Source organism: Phyllostomus discolor, chromosome 11, assembly GCF_004126475.2.
Source record: "Phyllostomus discolor isolate MPI-MPIP mPhyDis1 chromosome 11, mPhyDis1.pri.v3, whole genome shotgun sequence".
NCBI lineage: Eukaryota > Metazoa > Chordata > Mammalia > Chiroptera > Phyllostomidae > Phyllostomus > Phyllostomus discolor.
The window spans coordinates 45,961,008-45,980,598 of NC_040913.2; the positions used below are offsets into that span (position 1 = coordinate 45,961,008).

The 19,591-nt window shown below is 39.1% G+C and overlaps 1 pseudogene; it reads right to left on the reverse strand.

Annotated features, from left to right (window-relative positions):
* Positions 1 to 4,003: 4,003 nt before the first annotated feature.
* LOC114508898 lies at positions 4,004 to 4,280 on the reverse strand (annotated as a pseudogene).
* Between the last annotated feature and the right edge of the window lie 15,311 nt (positions 4,281 to 19,591).

Consider the following 19,591-nt stretch of genomic DNA (forward strand, 5'->3'; position numbering starts at 1 on the left):
TTTCAAAGAACCAGCTCCGGGATTCATTGATCCTTTGAATTGTGCTTTTAGTCTCCATGTCATTTAATTCTGCTCTGATCTTGGTTATTTCCTTCCTTCTACTTGCTATGGGCTGTCTTTGTTGTTGTTGTTCGAGTTCTTGTAGCTGTAGGGTTAGGTTGTTTATTTTAAATGTTTCTATTTTTTTAGGTGGGCCTGTATTGCTATGAACTTCCCTCTCAGGACTCTCTTCACTGTGTCCCATAAGTTTTCAGTTGTTGTGAGTTCCTTTTCATTTCTTACCAGAAGGTTTTTTTATTTCTTCCCTGATCTTGTTCTTGACCCATTCATTGTTTAATAGCATGCTATTCAGTCTCCATGAGTTTGAGTATTTTTGAGCTTTTTCCTTCAGGTTGTTTTCTAGTTTCAGTCTCTTATGGTCAGAGAAAATGCTTGATATGATTTCAATTTTCTTGAATTTGTTGAGGCTTGTTTTGTGTCCTATCATGTGGTCTATCTTTGAAAATGTTCCATGTGCATTTGAAAGAATGTGTATTTTGCCTCTTTCGGATGAAAGGCTCTCTACATATCAGTTAAGTTCATTTGATCTAGGACATTGTTCAATGCCATAATATCTTTGTTGGTATTTTGTTTGGAAGATCTATCCATTTTTGATAGTGGGGTGTTGAAATCCCCTCCTCTAATTGTGTTACTATCAATATCTTTCTTGCAGTCCTCCAAGATTTTCTTTATGTATTTTGGTGCTCCTATGTTGGGTGCATATATATTTACCATTTTATGTCTTCTTGATGGATTCTTCCCTTGAATATTGTGAAGTGACCTCCTAGGTCTCTTTTTATGGCCCTTTTTTGGAAGTCTATTTTGTCTGATATGAGTATTGCTACCCTGGCTTTTTGTTTTTCTGTCCATTTGCTTGGAATATTTGTTTCCAGCCCTTCACTTTCACCCTGTGTAGGTCTTTTGTTCTGAAGTGGGTCTTTTGTAGGCAGCATATGTGTGGTTCATGCTTTCTTATCCATTCAGCTATTCTATGTCTTTAATTGGAACATTTAATCCATTTATATTTAAGGTTTTCATTGATAGGTACTTATTCATTGCCATTTTTTTATACCTGTGTTCCTCTCTCTCTCTCACTCTTTTCCTTCCTTTCCTTAAAGCAGTCCCTTTAGCATCTCTTGCAGAGCTGGTTTGGTGGAGGTGTATTGTTTTAGACTTCTTTTGTCTGGGAAGCTCCTTATTTGGCCTTCTATCTTGATTGAGAGCCTTGCTAGGTGAAGTAGCCTTGGTTACAGGCCTCTGGTTCTCATTATTTGAAATATTTCTTGCCATTCCCTTCTGGCTTGGAGTGTTTCTATTGAGAAGTCAGCTGCTAACCTTATTGGAGCTCCCTTGTATGTTACTTCCTGTTTCTCCCTTGCTGCTTTTAAGATTTCCTCTTTGTCTTGGAATTTTGCCATTTTAGTTATGATATGTCTTGAAGTGGGCCTCTTCAGGTTCCTGTTGATTGGGACTCTCTGTGTTTCCTGTATTTGTGTGACTTTTTCTCTCATTGAATTAGGGAAGTTTTTGATCATTACTTTTTCAAACAGGTTTGCTATCCCTTGTTCTTCTTCTTCTCCTTCTGGTATCCCTATTATGTGGATATTATTATGTTTCACTTTACCCTGCATTTCCCTTAACCCCTCTTCATTGTTTCTCAGCCTCTGTTCCTTTTCTTGCTCTATCTGGGTGTTTTTTCTACCTTGCCCTTCAGCTCACAGATTCAATATTCTGCTTCATCTAGCCTGCTTGTAATTCTTTCTACTGTGTTTTTTATTTCTGAGATTTTATTGTTCATTTCTTTCTGGGTTTTGTTTATAGTTTCTATAATCTTTTTCATGCCAATGTAGTTCTCACATGGTTCCTTGTAGTTGTGAGTTCCTTGAGCATCTTTATAACCATTATTTTGAATTCTATATCTGATAGTTTGGTTACCTCCATTTCCTTTAACTCTTTTAGTGGGGAGTCTTTCACTTCTTTTGATTGCGTGTTCTCTCTTTGTCTCCCAGTTTTAGGTGACTCTTTGTGTTTGTTTCTAAGCTTCCTGATGTTTTGCTTTGCTAGCTGTCTTTGTATGATGAACTTCAATGTAGGAATTCTATGGGGCTCAGTGGTGTGGTCTCTTTGATCTCCTTGTCCGGATGCTATAGATTTGCCCTTTCCTTCTTTGTGTGGTATCTCTTGTTGTATTTGGGTTTTTACCTTTTGGTGGTTTCATTGTTGGTGGGTTTTTTCCTCCAGTGGTATACTGATGCTCATAGCTCCCACCTATTCTTGTACATGATCAGTGGTAGTGGGTAAGAAAAATGGATTAAGACAGCGGGAGCATATTTTATGGGATTTAAAGTGCCAGCAAGTATAGAAGAGATAGGAGAGTCTTCAGATAAGCATAGTATTAACTGTGATATTTCACCCAACTAACCACTTTTTATCAAAGGTGAAGAAGTGGTAAGACTCTCGGTAGAAGGGAGGATGATTGTGAGATGAATCCAGAAAATTGCAATTGTGCAAGATTAGCTGATAATATATAATGTGATTAAAGGATAGAAAGTAGGCGTAGTGTGAGAGAGAATAGAGTTAACCACAACAACAATAATGCTCAGGATTAAAGAGAAGTGCGCTAAGATCATGAGGGGCTGCTGTGTAATGTGTACAGTTGTATGGAACAACAATTACTTACAACAGTACTAGAACAACAATACTATGACAAGAAATATATGATTTGAATAACCAGAGTGGAAAGTACCTGACCAAGAGTTGTGTGTTATTGGAACACGGGTGAAGTGAAAGGAGGAAATTAAAATATAATATGAAAGAAAGAATAAGGAAAACCAGTCAAACAATGCAATTAAACAGAGAAATAAAATGAGGAAAACTAAACATAAGGAAAAAAAATTTTTTAAATACTAATAAAAGTGGTAAAATAATGAAAAATAATAATACACATAAACAATAAAATGCCAGCTCTATGGGATAGCAAAGTGGCATTTGTCTCAGTTTCTCAGTTTCTGGGGTTAACCTTGTGCTCCCCCTTTTGATCTGTCTCTGGACCCTTCTTAACTCCACATCTTATTGTCTCACTTGGAGGAAGAAAAAAAGGGAAAAAAAGAGAGAGAAGAACAGAGGAACCAAAAAAGAAAAAGATAATAAGCCTCCTGCTGACTTTAAACCTGTTCAGCAAGTTCTGCTTGTCTTCCTAGATGCCACAGGAAGAGGGGAGGCTGGGCTTCGCTTTCCCCCTTCCTAAGGTTTTGAGAGGATGGGGGCCAGGTCTGGGCTGCAATATTCACTTTCCCAGCCTCTGGCCCAGGTCTTCTGTGAACTGCCAGGCTCAAATCAGCCACTCAGCTGCTCACAGCGTGAGTCAATCTTGGGTGCGCTGTTTCACTCAGCCACTCAGTCTCAGGTGCATGGCTCCAATCAGCCTCTGAGCACACAGTCTGAGACAAGCAGGACACCTGATTCATTTCTTTTAGTGTAATTTATCTCTACTTAAAAGCAGATTGTCCTACATGTAGTAGCTATATGTAAAAACATTATAAAATAGTCCTTGGTTTTACAGTGATAAGTGAAAAAAAACATTAAAATTCTCCAATTGAACACCAAAAGTTTTTTATTGGTCTTTTTTTGTTAAACAGTGAAAGAAAAATAACTGGAATACAAAGAGCTGAATGAACATGGCACTAGTGGAGAAAGGAGGTATTTTCATAAAACCAGGATTTTTCCCTTCCCATTTCCATCAAAACATACCATAGCCCATTTAGTTTTAAAAAATGAAAATGCTTGTGCACATATATTGCTTAATGTGCAATAAAGGAAACAGAAATGGAGAAATGAAAGGATAGAGAAAACTATACTATAGTAGTCAGGTTGTGGTAGAATTAAATGGAGGTTTTCTAACTGAGAATGAATGTCTTTTTGGTCTGAGGAATCAAGTTCTGGAGTCAAGAAACAGGTTCCCCTTTCAGTAGAAACCTCCTGTTTGCTGCTTGAACACATTAACTGCATCTTCATCCTCCATTTCCAACTGTGCAGGTGTGTCTGTTTCATTGATTGGCTGCCTGTTAAATCCAAATCTGATATACATCATTTGCAAACTCTGTTGTTCACAATAGGCTTTCACTAGTTTACTAAGTGGTGTATGCCACTCTTAATCTTATTCTTCACCACAGAACCATCCTGCCTGCCATATGATTGTTGTTCTCAGTTTTGACTCCTTCCTTGGGCTTTTCATAGGCCATGGCAAGTGTCAGAATCTCCTCAGCTGTCTCTTCACAAAAGAAGTACCAGGTCCTAATCAAATGAGCACATAAGCAACACAAGGAGTAGCAGAAGAAAGAGGTGGCAGTAGCGGGGGGCGGGGGGAGGGCATTAGCACATGGTGTGTTCCCTCCACACTGCATGCCTGACCCTGCAGATTTTGGATTTATTAGCATCCATAATAGCATGAGCTAATTCCTTAAAATAAATATGTATATATGTACACATTTAAAAATGTGTACACATTTGTACAAATGTGTATATATGTACACATTTATTTTATATCTTTATAAATATATAAGTATATTTATATATATTCATACTCATTTTGAATAAATATCATTGAAATTTCCATCTAAAAATGAGTCCCAAACCTCTGCCATATGTTCTATATATATCTGACATAAAAAAAATACTTTTTTAGATTGGCATTGCATTTTAAACCTGCTAAAATTTGTTCACATGTATTTTATTTGACCTTGAAGTTTATTTTTAATGGGCTTTGATTTGTATAAAATAATGCTACCAAAATCCTCCACTAGCTAAAGACGTTAGTTGATGAGTGATCATAGCATCAATTACATCTGCCTAGTAAGGTCCTTTCTGTCTATGTATTCAGCATGCCCAGCTTAGAAAGTCATTTTTCCAAAGGCTTCGAAAATTATAGTGAAAGAGAGACTCAGGATTCAGTTTACATTTTTGGATTATAGAATAACGATAGTTATTTTTCCTTTAATAGTTGAGTTCCTTGTTTTGCACTAGAAAAAAGATCTCAGCAATTTCCTTCCATAGTTGTTCAATTGTTGTTATGAATGAATTTATCCTCCCTGTTGCTGTGTTTCTGATCTTGATCTTAAGAGGAACAGATTTCCCTATGTAGTATTTGAAGCCATTCTTGTCCATTAATGACATAGATAATTTTGACATTAGTCAGTTTTGAAGCAAAGCATGCTTTAGAGAGAATATTGCATTCCTATAGTAATAAAATTTTTTTCCAAATTGCTTACAACTAGTTATTAGAATCAAAACAAACCCTCAAAAACAGCAAAACAGAGCAACCAAAATTATTCTGCTTTCATGTGGAGAAGAAACAAGTCAAATGCATCCCGTGATTATATTCAAAAGGAAGAGAATGAAACTTTGAAAAACTTCTTGGACCCTTTCCAACATAAACTTTCCTGTTTCTTACATGCACATTACAATGTAATTACTTCTGACTTAGCATGTGCTGTAAAATAGTTTTCCAAAGCACAACACATTAATGGTTACAGGAGAGCAAAAATGAGTTTTTCCAGACTCATACTGCAAATTGTTTAAAAAAAATTCCAATGATCAGTTTTAGGAGTTCGTTTGACACACTCTAATCTAACAGTTTACAACAAAATTTGTTGGGAAGTTTACAGTAATATTTTTAGTACCAGTCTATGAAGATTAATCTTGGATTTTAAAATCTGAATTACCTTGACATATTTTGTTTCCAGTCTGAAATCTATGATGTTCTGACTCATTTTTTGCAAGAGTTTAGATGGAGGCATTTGGATTATGTATATCTGTGTAGACAATTCAGCTGAAACATGTTTGCACATGTGTGTGAAGTCTATTTCTACAGAGCAGAAAATGGCCACATACTTTCAAATTATTATAGTCAGTGTTTTAGTAAGGCAGTTACCACATCATCATTTTTATTCACCCAACTTTCATGTTTTCCTTATTCTTTTCTTTCTTATCTATTAATCAGTTTGCTCATCCTTACCTGTTAATCCGTTTTCTTCAATGTGTACAAAGCCCTCTATCAGTGAAAATATGGGTAGTTTGTAAGGATAATGTGTACATTATAATTTGATGTCCTTTTTACCCTAGATGGATTATCTTCACTGTAAGCATTAACACTGATACTTGAGACTCAAGCAATTTCTACAGTAGCAGCTTCCTCTTTACCCTACAGTTTAATGCAGGGTAACTGGTATCCTGGCTACTCATGAATTCTAGCTACTATGCTATAGCTGTCATATCACATACATTATTATGAGCTTTTTAAATCTTAGCCTAAAGTGTAAAATAGTTTTGTATTAAGGGTAAGAACTCTCACACCATTTTATACATGGAAGAACTGAAATTTGATCTGGAACTCAGTCAACATCTGAGTTCTATATAAAGGCAGATATTTTGCAGACAGCCCACGAAAGAATAAATAAAATAACACACAAGTTTCATTAATGCTAATGGAAGTTTCTGAATATCAGTAAAAAATGAAGAGTCAATGATATTCATATTAAGAATTCTGTTAACTCAGCAGGGGGGCTTTTCCAAATCATCATGGGTGGCCAAAATGACTGCATATTCAAAGCCAAATGCTACCCTGGAATGCCCCCACAAAGCAGAGAGAAGAAATGCAAAGTTTAATTAAAAAGAGCTCTTCAAGGGCTAGAAGATCAACCCTGTCATTTAATTAAATTGTAGACATTTTGGTGAACTGATTATTTAAGTGATATATCTCATTTCTCAGATACCCTTTGTCTGATCTTGGACTGCCCCCACAAACTCCAAAGCCAAACAGATAGTGAACGTTTTTTCCTACCCAAGGAGATTACTCAGTGTTCTACAGTTCCGCTTGCTATTCCTTTTCCAGGCTTTGAGGAGTGGGAGCAAGGTGGTATTTTCCTCCCCATTCTCCTCAATGGGGCTTCTCACTAAACCTTTCGTGTGTTTGGAAATGGAACCAAAATCCAGCCTTAAGAAGGTCACAGGAGTCAACTTGTGCCAAGGAGAGCCTGGATGATCTTAGAGATGCAGAAAGAAAGATAATGGTGGCCTAATATGTTGCTTCTAACATGTTTCCATTTTACTGTCATGACACCGAGAGAGGAAGACTCTGAAAAGCTAAGATTTCCCTCTAGATTTAGCAGACTGAGGATTCCTTCTGCCCTCTGAGAGCATGGTGTCTTGTGATTACTTTTCTATTATCTTGACTCTCCACACTTGCCATGACAGAGGACCTTTTTGTCTGGTCATCCCTAGGCCAGTGGGGGAGGGGGAAAAGTGTTCACAACCGGTTAACTGCAGTCTTTTATTTTTTTCATTAATTGATCTCTCTGGAATGAAATGTACTCTATAGGCCTGAAACATAATGCTTTTTTTATTGTATTCTTCTTCATTGACCAATCCCCAAATTCCTTCCATTTTTAAACAATCAGTCCTCTTAGTCAGGATTGTCCATGGATGTAAGCAGAGAAGGTGGTCTGAGGCTAGTAGAGAGCCCAACTACCTGAAGTAATGTACTCCATGGGCCAGCCCCCAAATTTATATACTATCAATACTGAATTAGGCCCTTTGGAATAATGGAAGACAAAATTCCTCAGAGTAAAGTTCAAATTCCTCAGGGTAAAGTCTGGGAAAAAGAAACAGATTAGCTCATTGAAAATTACAAAAATAAATGCCAATATCCATTGACATTTTACCAAAGTTTGGTCCCTCATATTAGATCATGATATTGTGGAGTGACAAGGACTATGGAACTCACCTAGACCATGTGTTTTTCCAAAGTGGAAAGTGAGACTCTGCATTAAAGTGACCTGCTCAAAGTTTGTAGTGGCACAGAGGTAGAACCCAGGTGGTTTACTCCTGGCAAAGATCTTCCCATAGTTGTATCTTATGACTTGGAAAAGTTTGGCACAGCTGGAAAAGACTAGGATCTGGTACCAGCTACACAACAAGGATCAGGGGAGTACGGGGGCACAAACTGAGTTGCAGACACTGGGAAGTGCGGGAAACGAAGTCAGAGCTCTCATTTTTATGTATTAAACTCTGGAGTGTTCCCACAATTCCCATAGGCTCTGTGCTGATCAGTGAAGGATGTAGGGACAAGGAATTGTTAGTATCTCTAAGGCAGAGCCCTTAGGAAATGGGCAATAGAAGCCTTACTACATATTTGGGGAAGAGTTTTGGTAAAGGTGGCCAGCATGTGTGATGCTGGGAGAAGTCAGACTCAGAAGATCCACTTGAGGCCTGACAAAGTAAAGCTAGAAGTGCCTAAAAAAGACACGGAACAGCTAACAACTAATTATTCTCTCACATTTTTGTCTAGAACAGAGCCTAGTAGGGTCATATAATAAAGACTCAGACTGGTGATCTCAGGGTCCCAATAAAAGCCATACTGAATACAGAACTGAGAGCAGTCCCACCCTGATGGTGAACTCCTTGATGTTGAAAAGCAAATATTTGGTCCATTTTTTCTCATAGATATGTGAGATTTTTCACAATCTTTCTGTGAAATAGGTCAACAGTATCTCAATTTATTGACAGAAAAAAGAAGAAAGAACAAAGTGCCCAAACAACTTGCCCAAGAACATAAAATGCTTAAAGGCCAACCACGGTCTACCCATCACAAATGTCAAGTCCTTAAATCTAGGACCCTGTCTGTGGCTAAGCCATAGCTTCAAGTGGAGCTCCAGAAGTCGTAGCACACTACTCTGTTCCTCTATTATTGTTTGTGTTACAAAATTAGATTCTGAAAGTATTTTGTAACGTCTCTGCTAAGGCATCTTTTATAATCCAAATTACTTCTTTCTCAGTATTCTCTAAACATCTATGCTATCTTTCTATCTCACTAGCTGCTACTTTTCCATTGGCTTTGTCGGCTCCTTCCTTCTTATCTAAACTTCTAAATGTTGCACTCCAGAACACTAGATATATTTTCTCCCTAGTGTTCTGGTTCTGTTCCATATATCTCTTGTATAGCCGGGACTGCAAAATTTAGTTCTGCAGCCCCTACTCCCTTTCCAAGCTCTGTACTCAGGCCCCGTTCTCTACTCACTAGCTCCATGTGGATGACTTGTAGGCATTTCAAATTTCACATGTTAAAAAAAAAAAAGAACTCTTGTTTCCATAGGCACTTTACTTCCCTCTCCCAAACTGATTCCTCCTCAGTTTTCTGTCTTAATAAGTGACATCACTATTCAGCCACTTACTATAAACCTAAAAGTCTTTCTCCTCACATATCTATATCCAGTCTGTCATCAAATTGTGTCAGCTCTACCTGCAAACTATATCCATAATTGTGACCTCTTTCACCATCTCTGCCTCTACCACCATCTTTCAACTGGGCTGGCCTTTTTATAGTTTTCAAGATGCCAGTCTTAGCCTTAATAATATTTTCCCCATCCAGTAACCAAAGTGTCCTAATACTTAAATCAGAGCAAGTTCCCCCTGTTTGAAAGCCTTCAATAACTTCCCAATACCCTTAACATAAAACTCAACTCTCAAGCATAGTCTATGCAGCCCTGATGACCTGGCCCCACATACCCTGCCAAGCTCAATGACTAGATTGCTGCCTCAGTCCAGTCACACTTGCTTTCCTGCTTTCCTCCAACACTTGTGTCTTAATCTTTTCTGTGTCATGGATCCCTTCAGAAGGCTAGTAAAGCCTATGGATAGCCTCTCAGAAAGTTTTCTTTTTTCTTAGTTCAAGAATACAGAACACATCTATACACTTTTTTAAACTTACCACCAAGTGCACACAGACATCTTTATCAATATGTCTTTCCCAGGTATTTGGAAATGTAATGAATTTCCCTCACAAGAAAGTTTTTAAATGCATAAAAAATATATAAGATCACAAAAGATACAATGACATTAAAATATGGTTATTAGAATATTAAAATCAAATTTGTGATATAGTAATATACGTGCTTCCTCATCATGTTAAATAACATGATTTAGTAATGGCTCTCATAACTATCATAATTTTGAATGCTCTTCCCCCAGATCTCCATGTAGCTCACTGTCATCTCACCCTAGCTTCTGTCCAAAGGCTGCTTTTTCATTCCCCTAGCTAGAACAGCAGCCCCACCAACCTGCCACACTCCTGCTTTTATTCTGCTTCATCTCCGCACTTTATGGACTACTCTTTGAAGTCATGTTGCTTATGTGTTTATGTACTTTTTTACTGGCTTTCTGAGGGTAAGCTCTCTTGTTTGACTTGTTCTCCAAGGACTCCCAGCATCTAGAACTGAGCCTGGTGCAAGGAAGCATGCAGCAAATATGTGTGAGATGAGTGAATGTCTGTAAAGTGTGGAACACGATCTAGACTTTTAGACACATGAAGTATGGCTCTTGGGAAGAGATGTTTTGTTCCAAATTTTAATCAAGAAGGACATGTTTCTAAAGGTTTTAAAATTTTTTTCAAAACTGGGATTTCTAACAGAGGAAATATGTTCCAGTTTTGTATAGTATTATAAAAATGGCTCATGACATAGCTTGGCATCTGTCTGGATCCCTAACAGAGGACTTATTAGACTCCTGGAAGGCTGGCAAACCTTTATCACATTGACCAATTATTTGGTTTGACTACCTCAATTAAAGTATAAGAGACTATTTCTAACAGCTGTTTTCTTTTAAACTTGCTCTTACTATTATGAATTTGTCTCACCTTAAAAAGGTAATCTCATTGAATTGGAATTATACTTCACCCAAAAGAAAATAATGTTATAGAGCAAACACAATGGTTTATCATATTATGTGGAGGTGAATTTATTCTTTATTGCAAGGAGTGGTTTAATATGAACATGTTGTGTTGAGGCACTGGGGACTTGTTGGTGACACTCATTATCCATTAGAAATATGGACCTTGCCCTGGATGGTGTGACTTGGTAGATTGTGTGCCAGCCTGCAAATCAAAGGGTCACTTGTTCAATTCCCAGTCAGGGCACACGCCTGGCTGGCAGGCCAGGTCCCCAGTTGGGGGAATGCAAAAGGCAAAGATGCATTGATGTTTCTCTCCCTCTCTTTCTCCCTCCCTTCCCCTTTCTCTAAAAATAAGTAAATAAAATCATTTAAAAAAAAGAAATATGGGTCTTGGACTCAGGAAAATAGACACACCTTCAGAGATAAACAGATATTATTCTTGTACATGTGATGCTGGAGCTACAGTAGTGGGTGGGATTTCCCAAGTAGAATAAGAAAAAGAACTAAAATAAATTCCTAAGAAGCCCATGGAAGAGGAAAAAAAACAAGAAGGAAAACTTGGAGTCAGAAGTACAAAGTTTTCCAAGTATCTACTTGTTGAAGTATAAATTGACTTACTAATTGCCTAAGGTATGTAATTCCTGACTGGTTCTTGAAGATAAGGGAAAAGAAAGAGGGAAAGGTAATACATGCCCTATGAGCTTTAAAAAAAGGGGGGAAATAAATAGCACAAAAGTAACCAACTGCATCTGAAAAATGCTAATTATTTCTCATTCATAAATTATCTTACAAAAACAAACACCTAAATAGAAGAGTTGGCAAAATGTGGAGCTTGGTAAAGAAATCCAGAGAAAATACCAGGGCAAACCTCAGGTGAATACAGGAATAACTCTGAGAGCAAAAAAAGAAAAATTAGAAAAACTTATTATATGCCACCCAGTGGGTGTGTCCCTGCTGTAACAAGAAATTGTTGATGTTCCCAGAATATCTGTGTTAAGTAATTGAAACAAACAGTTTGCATTCAAACAATTGCATTTTGAAAGGAAAATTAAAAGTAAAGCAGAAACAATATAATCCTGAAACAAACTGACATACATATTATATGAACATAAAGTAGTGAAACCAGAACAGGGAAATTCATTTAATTGCATTTTGTAGGACTTTTAATTAGTAATCATTGGAAAATAAATTGACAATATTTTTAAATGGTTGAGTACAATTCTAGGGTGCATAATGCTTATTCCTGATAAAAATAAACTGATTGGAAAAAATTTCCAAAGTTTTCTTTTAAGCAAAACACTTTTATTTAATGGAAATCTTTCATAGAGACTCAATATATAAAGTAGCTAAATGTGATTGAATCTAGTTGGGAGTAGGGAGCCCAGATACCTTCTTACTGAGCCTCCTCACCCTCCCTGGAGACTCTACCTCCTAACTCCCTCACCCCACTTCTTCAGGTGGCCGGTAAGGACTCTCTATATAAACACAGGGATCTGTGTAACATGGTTTGAAAACTGCATGGAACAATCTCAAGAATGTTAAATATTAGTTACTGTACACATGTAAACTGTCCTGAAATCTTTGAGCTTATGTATGAAAGAAACTTGATAGAGGTTCTCCAAGTCTTAAAAGTTTACATGACATGACCAATGACATGTTGTGAGGCCAAAAAAAACTTTTCTATCAACAATGAAAAACAATTTTCTATCAGCCATGCTGTGAAGAAGACTGAATTATCTGTTATCACTATAGAAATTACACTACAGAGGACTTCTGGTCAAGATGGAGGCATAGGTAAACACACTCACCTCTGTGCACAACTACAGAAAAATATTACAACTAGACCACAAAACAAATATCACCCAGATTTGTCAGAAAATCTAGCTCTGTGGAAGTCTAACAATGAAGGATTTAAAGACGCCACATTCATCCAGATAGGTAGGAGGGGTGGAGAAGTGGAGAAGCACAGAGAGCCAGAAGAAAGGATGGCCCCACATTCAGGTGGAGTGGATAAAAAACTGGAGGGATACCACAGAAGCAAGGGATCCTAGCCCTAGTCCAGACTGTAATGGGGTGTAGACCAGAAGGCCCCAGGACCCCCAAAAAAGGGATTTGTAATGGAGTCCAAAACTTGGGGTGTCCGAGAATATAAGGTATCACCCATAGGCCTAGCTGGGGGATGGGAGATATGGAGCAGGGCCATTGAGAGTTACTTTGCATATCAATAACAGTAGACTAGTCTTCCAGCCTGAGTGGAGCCAGAAAGGTATGCATGACTTTAACCCATGATATAACTGGGAGGCAGCTCCCCCAATTACTGCACATGCACGAAAACTTGGAGATGGTTCGCTCCACACCACAGGGCCAAACCTGCCAGAAATAACGATGGCAGCCAAGAAAGGCAGAGAAGATGGGAGTGATGTCAGGTGTAGCCAATTCTGGGAGGAGTCAAAAATGGGGTTACAGAGGAGGTTCCAAGCTAGGATTTAAAGTAAAGGCAGGCTGCCACAAGGAACGGAGACAAGGGGGGACAGGAAACAGTGGGAGACCATGCAGGAATAAAAGAGGTGAAAAGACTCTCTGGTGGGCCATGAGGAGGTGCCACATGGTTTTGGATTAAGAACTGGAGATAACAGCAACACAGCAGATTATGCTGGAAACTGTGGGAGACCTGCCCAACTGAGCATGAATTACTGGGAGGAAGTGGGAGTCCAGTGGAGCTTCAGACTTCTGTGTCTTTTCCTGAAATATGGTACCCCTGACTGGCCTGGTTTGGCATGGGGAGGCAGGACTGTGTGTGTTTGGAAGTATTTTAAATGGGACTTTGAGATTTATTGGCAACATTCCACCATTACTTTAAACCTGTATAACTTTTGAATACATAGTTCCTTTCCTTTTTACCAAACTCTGGCATTGAGAGCCACAGTTCCTACCTGGCAGTGGGCAAGAAGAACCTAGGCCCTGGAGCAGGGGCTTATTTTGGTAACAGTATCTGGGGTCCCCAAAGGAGTCCAATTCTGTAACAAGGCCACCCAGCCCAGGGTCCCAATGCCAGGAAGATAAAAATCCATAACTTCCAGCTGTAAAAACCAGTGGGGACTGGGGCAGCTGATGAAACTGTGGGATTCTCAAGAGACTCGGTTTAAAAGGCCTGCAATGGACTTAGGACTCACACAGACCTACCCTCTCTGGGATATGGCACCAGTGACATAGGGGCAGAAAGTGAAGTGCAGGTGCCGGAGACAGCTTCCTCCCAGGCAATCTTCAGAGTCCAGGCAGAGGCATTGTCTCCTCTCTGGCCCTCCCCCACACAGAGCCACAAAGCAGTGAAATGGGCTGCCCCAACTGGGCGATACCTATAGCTCCACCCCACAAAATTTACAGATGCCTTTTCTACAGTAGCCCATCATACTAAGATTGGGAGTCAAAGCAGCTCTACCTAATACACAGAAACAAACACAGGGAGGCTGGGACAACTAAATGAAACAGAGATAAACAACTCACCAGATGCAGATTTTGAAACAGTGGCTATCAGGATGCTCAAAGAAATCATTGTCTCCTGCAAATAGTCTAAAAAAGACCCAGGCAGAAATGAAGGTTGCATTAAGTGAAATAAAGAAAAATCTACAGGGAACCAACAATGGAGAGGATGAAGCCAAGAATCAAATCAGTGATTTGGAACATAAGAAAGAAAAAAGCATTCAGTCAAAACAGCAAGAAGAAAAAATAATTTTTAAAAAATGAGGATAGGCTAAGAAGCCTCTGGGACATCTCCAAGTGTACCAACATCCAAATCAGGGGTGCCCAAAGGAAGAGAGAAAGAGCACGATATCAAAAGCTTATTGAAAAAATAATGAAAGAAAACTTCCCTAATTTGGTGAAGGCAATAGACACAAAAGTCCAGGAAGAACAGTGAATCCCAAACAAGTTGGACCCAAAGAGGTCCACATCAAGACACATCACAATTAAAATGCCAAATGTTAAAGATAAAGACAGAATCTTGAAAGCAGAAAGTTACCTACACAGGAGTTCCTGTAATATTGTCAGTTGATTTTTCAAAAGAAATGCCTTTGCAGGCAAGAAGATACTGGCAAGAAGTATTCAGAGCGATGAAAAGCAAGGACCTACAACCTAGATTACTCTATGAAGCAAAGCTACCATTTAGAAGGGAAGGGCAGATAAAGTGCTTACCAGACAAAGCAGAACTAAAGAAGTTCATCATCACCAAGACATTATTATATGAAATGTTAAAGGGACTTATCTAAGAAAAAGGAGATCAAACTATGAACATTAAAATGGCCACAAATTTACAGCTATCAACAACTGAATCTAAAAAATAAACTAAGTAAACAAGCAGAACAGGAACAGAATCATAGATATGGAGATCATTTGGAGGGTTATGAGCGGGAAGGGAGAAGGGGAAAAATAGGGGAAAAGGTACAGAGATTAAGAAGAACAAATTGGTAGGTACAGAATAGACAGGGGGATGTTAAGAACAGTATAGGAAATGGAGTAGCTAAAGAACTTATATGCATGACCATGGACATGAACTAAGGGAGAGGATTGCTGGAGGGAATGAGGGTACTGGGCAGAGGGTGGCAAGGAGGAAGTAACTGGGACAACTGTAACAGCATAATTGATAAAATATACTTCAATAAATAAGTAAATAAATTAATAAAATAACAAAGTAGAAGAAAAAATAAATGAGAAACAAAAAAACTAAAGAAACTGACACAACAAAAGTATGGTACTGTAAGAAGCAATTAAGAAGTATGCAGCTGCCCTGGCTGGTATGGCTCAGTTGGTAGGAGCATCACCCTATAACCAAAGGGCCATAGGTACAAACCCCACTCAGGGCACATAACTAAACTGTGGGTCTGATCCCAGGTCTGAGTGGTACCATCTTTGGTGTGGGAACATATGGGGGGCACCTAAACAATGTTTCTCTTTCACATCAATGTTTTCCCTTCTCTCCCTTTCTCTCTCTCTAAAAGCAATAATAATAGTAAAAAAAAAAAAAGTCCTTTGGTGTGGATAAAAAAAGTATGCAGCCAAGAAAAATGTAGTGGAAAGGCATTACAGAGGAACACCAGGCTGTTAAGCAGTAAAAAATATTATCATGGTGAGAGGAAGATGGCTTCGGGGTAGGAGGGAGCAGATTGCACTTCTCTCTACACATGGGAGAAAATCCTAGCTGATCTATGGAGTAAAAGGGCAAACAACCAACAATACATCAACATATGAAAATAAGAGACCAAAAATTGTAGTGGAACCGAAAAACCAGACGGTGAGGAGAGTGCTGCAGGACAATAAGGTTCCAGGGACCAACGCAGGGTCCAGCAGGGCTGCAGCCCCAGGCCTGGCACCTGCTGCTGGGTTTGCCACAGAGTCCTTGGGAGAGAGCAGAGGCACCTGCTCCCTCCCCAGCCAAACAAAGTCAGAGAGGCACAGGGAGAAAGCCAGTTGCTAGCAAACACACAGGAGCTGTGAGCACCCTCGGAGTCTGTGGACAGTGACAGACTTGAGAGTTGCCTGACAGGCCCTGACCCCCATAGTCACTGGTCTGTCTGGAGAATTGGGCTGTGGAAGAGGCCAGGCCATTGTATGGAGCAGCAGGCTTGAGTAGGAGGAATTTCTCAAAAAGAAAAAGTGAAAAGGCAGACACTGGGGAATTCTCCTACAGCAATCGCTCTGGCCTCCCTGCCACCCAGTTAGGCAGCAATCCCAATCCCGAGGTTGGGTGGAAGGCTGTGCTTGAGCAGAAGACCCTGTGCACCCCCATAGCACTGGGAAGGGTGGGGCAGCCTGGCCGAGTGCACCCCCGCACCCCAGCCCATAGTGGTAACCCTGGGGAAAGGCCTGGTTTCCACGCCCAAGGCGCAGGGGAGAGGTGCCAGGATAGCTCCCCAGACAGTGCGCGTGGCTGACTGAGTGCAGATAGGGAAGGAAGAAAAGCCATACCAATTGCTCCTTAGCTGGCTACAGCCAGCAAGACCAGAAAAACCGGTTTGAACACTTTGAAACCGAGAGGCTTTTTAATTTTCTTCTATTTTTATTTTTTAATAATTTTAAATTTTTATTATTTTTTCTCTTTGAATTCCTTTTTCCTCTCTTTCCTTCTTCTTGTTTTTATTCCTTCTTCCTTTCTTTCCTCCAATTCTATCTCTTTTTCCTTCCTTCGTCTGCTTTTTTTTTTTTTTTAAATAATGCCTACAAGTGAGACCACAAGAAAACAACAACCCTGGAACTGTGAAAAGACCAGAGTTGGACCCAAAGAAGGGGGATCACAACAGCTGTGACAGTGAGACAAATTTCACTTTGCCATTATAGAGAACCTGCAAGTTATTGCATATTTGTATTATTATTATTTCCATAATTCTTACATCTTTTATTTTAAGTCTTTTTGTATTCCTCTTCTTTCTGTATAGTCTGCTTTGCTAGGTGGATTATAATGTATCATTTGACAGGTTTCCCCTGTTATCTTTTTCATGGTGTATTGCTAATTTACTGCCCCTCACTTCACTTGTGTCCCATTAGCACACTACTCAATGCCCTATACTCCCTATTTTTGTTATCTAGATCACATAGATTCTGTCATATGATTGTTGTTCTAATATTATTGTAAATAATAGCTGTTCCATAAAATTGTAAGTACTTCACAACACCCCTCCCAGATCCTAGTCCACATCACAGGTTCCTGAATTCTATTACTGTAGTGGTTAACTCTATCCTCTCACACACTACACCTATTTACTATCTTTTACTCTCACCCCACCTCAGAATCTGACCTCCCACAACCCCACTGTTTCCTAGATCCAATTCACAATCCTTCCTTCCCCTACAAAAGTCTTATCTTCTTTCCATCCTTTCTAAAAATTGGCTATTTGGGTGGAAGATCACAGTTAACACTATACATAGCCAAAGGATCTCCTATCTCTTCTCTACTGGCTACTACTGTAAATATCATAGAAGACTCTATTGCTGTCTTAAACCATTTTGCCTTCCCCTTTCAACTGATCACAAAAAAAAGAGTAGATAGAAGCAATGAACACCAGGATACCCACTGGAAGAGGAAACCCAACAACAAAGGAACCACTAACAGATAACAACAGAAGAAGGTGAAGGAGGGAGTGGAAACCACACAAACCTCAATCCAGAACCTATCTGGAAATACAACTAAACAGTATAGACACTACCCAGTACAAACAACTAAACAAGAGCAAGAGAGAATCCTCAAAACCTTATACACATGGAAACACCAGCTTCAATACAACCTGCCCTCACCAGCACAACAAAATACAAGAGGTGGGGGACAGAGTGACCCTTCATTTAACCAGCTGGTGGGAAGGACCCACCAAAGAAAGACCCAACAACAATCAAAACCCAAAGACAAACACAGAGCTAACTTAAATGACAGCCCAAGACCAGTGAGCTCAGGAGATCAAGGAGACTTCACCACTGAATCTCACAGGTATTCTACCACAGAAGTTCATACCATAAACCCAAGCAGCCAGAACAGATCAATTTAAGAAGCTGAGGCTAACAGAAAGAGTCCCATAAACAATGGAAAGACAAAGAAACAATCCTCAAATGAAAGGAAAGGAGGAAGCCTCAGAAAGAATGCTAAATGAAATAGAGGCAACTCAACTATCAGATACTGAGTTCAAAGTAATGATTATCAGGAAGCTCAATGAGCTCACAATGAGCTACCAGAACCTACAGGGAAGCTACAATGAACTCACTGCAAACTATATCAACATGAAAAAGGAAATAGAAACTATCAACAAGGGCCAAGAGGAAATGAAGAACACAATTTCTGAACTGAAGAACACAGTAGAAGGAATGAAAAGCAGGATCGGTGAAGCAGAAGATTGGATCAACGAATTGGAAGACAAAGTAGAAAAAAAATACCCAGAAAGAGCAAGAAAAGGAAAAGAGGCTCAGAAAAAATGAAGAAGAATTAAGAGAAATGCAAGACAATATGAAATGCAATAATATCCACATAGTAGATATACCAGAAGGAGAAGAAGAACAAAGGATAGAAAACCTCTTTGAAAAAGTAATGATCAAAAACTTCCCTAATTTGATGAGAGAAAAAGTCACACAAATACGGGAAACACAGAGAGTCCCAACCAACAGGAACCTGAAGAGGCCCACTTCAAGACATATCATAATTAAAATGGCAAAATACCAAAACAAAGAGAGAATCTTAAAAGCAGCAAGGGAGAAACAGGAAGTAATATACAAGGGAGCTCCAATAAGGTTAGCAGCTGACTTCTCAATAGAAACACTCCAAGCCAGAAGGGAATGGCAAGAAATATTTCAAATAATGAGAACCAGAGGCCTGTAACCAAGGCTACTTCACCTAGCAAGTCTCTCAATCAAGATAGAAGGCCAAATAAGGAGCTTCCCAGACAAAATAAGTCTAAAAGAATACACCTCCACCAAACCAGCTCTGCAAGAGATGCTAAAGGGACTGCTTTAAGGAAAGAAAAAAAGAGAGAGAGAGAAAGAGAGGAAGACAGGTATGAAAATGGCAATGAATAAGTACCTATCAATAAAAACCTTAAATGTAAATGGATTAAATGTTCCAATCAAAAGACATAGAATAGCTGAATGGATAAGAAAGCATGAACCACACATATGCTGCCTACAAAAGACCCACTTCAGAACAAAAGACCTACACAGGCTGAAAGTGAAGGGCTGGAAACAAATATTCCAAGCAAATGGACAGAAAAACAAAAAGCCAGGGTAGCAATACTCATATCAGACAAAATAGACTTCCAAAAAAACGGCCATAAAGAGAGGCCCAGAAGGTCACTACATAATA